The following is a 3613-nucleotide window of genomic DNA, read 5'->3' as shown; positions in this document are numbered from 1 at the left end:
ACCTTCCCAGCCCTGTTTTTTTTTTTTTTAATTGTGAAAATACCGTACAGAGAGGTTACAATTACATGGGCAAGGTAATGAGTATATTTCTTTTTTTTTTCTTTTTTCTTTTCCCGCTCCCGTTCCCCCTAATGAGTATATTTCTTATCAAGCAATGACTTTTTTTGCTTTGTTTTTGCTAGTCCTGCAGCTTGAACTCTGGGCCTAGGCACTGTCCCTGTGCCTCTTTGTGCTCAAGGCTAGCGCTCTACCACAGAGCCACAGTGCCACTTCTGCTTTTCTGAGTAGTTTATTGGAGATAAGTCTCAAGGACTTTCTTGCCTTAGATCCAGCCTCCTGAGTAGCTAGATTTACAGGTAAAACCACTAGTGCCTAGCTAAACAATATTTGTTGTTGTTGGTAGTTATGGGGTTTGAACTCTGGGCCTGGGGGGCTGTCCCTGAGCTGTTTAGCTCAAGACTAGCTCTCTACCATTTGAGCCACAGGGCAACTTCTGGTTTTTGAGTGGTTAATTAGAGATAAGAGTCTCATGGACTTTCCTGCTTAAGTTGGCTTTGAACTGTGATCTGCAGATCTCAGCCTCCTGAATAGCTAGGATTATAGACATTTGCCACAGGTATAAACCACTGACACCTTATCTGTTACTTTTCTTTTCTTTTTTCTTTTTGTCAGTATTGGGGCTTGAACTCTGGGCCTCGATGCTGTCCTGAGCTCTTCAGCTCAAGGTGAGAGCTCTACCATGAGAGCCACAGCGCCACTTCCAGTTTTCTGGTGGTTAATTGGAGATAAGAGTCTCACAGACTTTCCTGCCCAGGCTGGCTTTGAACCTTTTATTTTGGGTCCGGTCGTGGGGCCTGAACTCTGGGCCTGGGCGCTGTCCCTCAGCTCTTCAGCTCAAGGCTAGCGCTCTACCACTTGAGCCATAGTGCCACTTCCGGCTTTTTTCTTTTTGCTTATGTGGTACTGGGGAAAGGAACCCAGGGCCTCAGGCATGCAAGGCAAGCGCTCTACCACTGAGCCACCTTCCCAGCCCCTGGCTTTGAACCTTAATCCTCAGATCTCAACCTTCTGAGTAGCTAGAATTACAGATGTTAGCCACCAGCCCCCAATGCTTGTGCTTGTGCTGTCCTTGTGCTTCTTTTGCTCAATAGCACTCTAACACTTGAGCCATAGCGTCCCTTCTGGCTTCATGCATGCTAGGCAAGCACTCTACCACTAAGCCATTGGGGCTGGGAAGTTGGCTCAGTGGTAGAGCACTTGCCTTGCATGCTTGAGGCCCTAGGTTCTATTCCTCAGCACCACATAAGAAAAAAGCCGGAAGTGGTGCTGTGGCTCAAGTGGTAGAGCACTATCCTTGAGCTAAAGAGCTGAGGGACAGCGCCCTGGCCCAGAGTTCAGGCCCCACGACCGGACCCCCCCCCCCAAAAAAAAAAGTAATACCACTAAGCCACATTCCCAACCCTTCTTTCATTTCTTTAAAGAAAAATTGTAGAGCTGGGAAGGTGGCTCAGTGGTAGAGTGCTTGCCTTGCATGCATGAGGTCCTGAGTTCCATTCCTCAGCACCACATAAGCAGGAAAAGCTGGAAGTGGCGCTGTGGCTCAAGTGGTAGAGCACTAGCTTTGAGCTTTGAGCTGAAGGACAATGCCCAGGCCCAGAGTTCACACCCCACGACCAACAAAAAAAAAAAAGAAAGAATTGCACTATACATAAAAGCCTATGATATACTTTGTTGTTGTTGTTGTTGAGCCAGGTTCTTGCTACTATCCTTTCCCCAAGCCAACATACAACTTGAGATACTTTTGCCTCTGCTTCTTTTTTTTTTTTTTTTGCCAGTCATGGTGCCTGAACTCTGGGCGTGGGCACTGTACCTCAGCTCTTCAGCTCAAGGAGAGCGCTCTACCACTTGAGCTACAGCGCCACTTCCAGCTTTTTCTGCCTATGTGGTGCTGAGGGATTGAACCCAGGGCCTCATGCATGCAAGGCAAGTGCTCTTCCACTGAGCCACCTTCCCAGCCCCTGCCTCTGCTTCTTGAATATATTCTGCAACTGATTTACAATTGGATGTATGTGTGTGTGTCCTTAGGATTACAGCATAAATTACCTGGGTCTAGATCCTTAGCTTTTTCACTCAAGCTGGCACTCTACCTCTTGAGCCACAGCTCCACTACCAACTTTTGGATGGTTAATTGGAGATAACAGTCTCATGGACCTTCCTGCCCAGGCTGGCTTTGAACCATGATCTCATCTATGTTTGTCTTGATGCTCCTCTGGAATAACCTGGATACCAGGTCCCAGATCAGGAGCTGCAACCTTCCTTAAACTCTGCCTTAAACTCAACATCCCTTAGCCCCCACATGGCTGAACAGGTCAATTTTACTGTCAAAGCCCAACCTTGGCACCAAAGGTCAAACGTCAAACCTCCCTGCTACAGGGATTGGGGAAGTGGATATTAAGATAGGGGTATAGAGAGAAAGGAGGATCTGAAGTCTCCATCCTTAAGGGAAATCTTGAGATGACTCACAAGTCATTGGAGGGGAGAAAGGGCTTCAGGAATGAATGGATTGCAGAGCTGCGGGAGGGGCGGAGGAGATGAAGTTCAGTGCGTTGATTGGCCTGCATCAATTGCTTCCGAACATCTGCAGTGCGTGGGGTTGAGAATATCAGCGGGTGATGGAGGATGGGGGGAGGGGTGCCAGGCTGGCTGACGTTTGCTTCTCGCCTGCTGGGCCGGCCTGGAGCAGTTTTTGAATGACTCACCTCATTGTCAGGCTGATTCACTGCTCAACTGGGGACTCGCAGGAGGGGGCGAGGGGGCGAGGCCTCTCTGTGTGTCTCACACGTACATACCCGCGCACGCGGGCGCGTGCACGCTCACACACACACATATACACACGTGTGTATAGGCGTGGGCAGGGCTCCAGTGGGGCTCCTTTAGATACTTGGATCTGGATGCTGATGGAGTAGGTAAGAGGGAGAGGAACACATATCACCTGATGAGTAAAGAACAAACTTGGGAGTTTCCTGTCTATACTGTGTACCTGTGGCTATTTGCATTTTATTAAAATTAACTACAATTAAATCCTCAGTTCCTTAGTATCCTCCAGTCACATATGAGGTGTTCAATAAGTCACTGGGGGCTCGTGTCTACTCTATTGGACAGTATTAATAGCATTTGCACAGCCTGGCAATGGCTCAAGCCTGTAATCCTATATACCTGGGAGGCAGAGATCAGTGGATACCAGTTGAAAGCCAGCCAGGGCACAAAATGTCTATAGACTCCATTTCAACCAATGACAGGGTGTAGTGGCTTGTGCTCTGCTGTCCCAATTAACAGGGAATGTACAATGGCTGGGCATAATGGTGCAAGCTTGTCAGCCCTGGTATCAGGAGGAAGCACAAGTCAGAAGGTCTCAGATCAAGGTGGCCCTGGCATAAACAGAAATCCCACTCAAAAATAACAAAAGCAGGGCTGGGAAGGTGGCTCAGTGGTAGAGCACTTGCCTTGCATGCCTGAGGCCCTGGGTTTGATTCCTCAGCACCACATAAGCAAAAAGAAAAAACCCGGAAGTGGCGCTGTGGCTCAAGAGGTAGAGCACTAGCCTTGAGCTGAA

Source organism: Dipodomys ordii, unplaced genomic scaffold, assembly GCF_000151885.1.
Source record: "Dipodomys ordii isolate 6190 unplaced genomic scaffold, Dord_2.0 Scaffold147, whole genome shotgun sequence".
Taxonomy (NCBI): domain Eukaryota; kingdom Metazoa; phylum Chordata; class Mammalia; order Rodentia; family Heteromyidae; genus Dipodomys; species Dipodomys ordii.
This window is presented reverse-complemented; position numbering follows the sequence as displayed.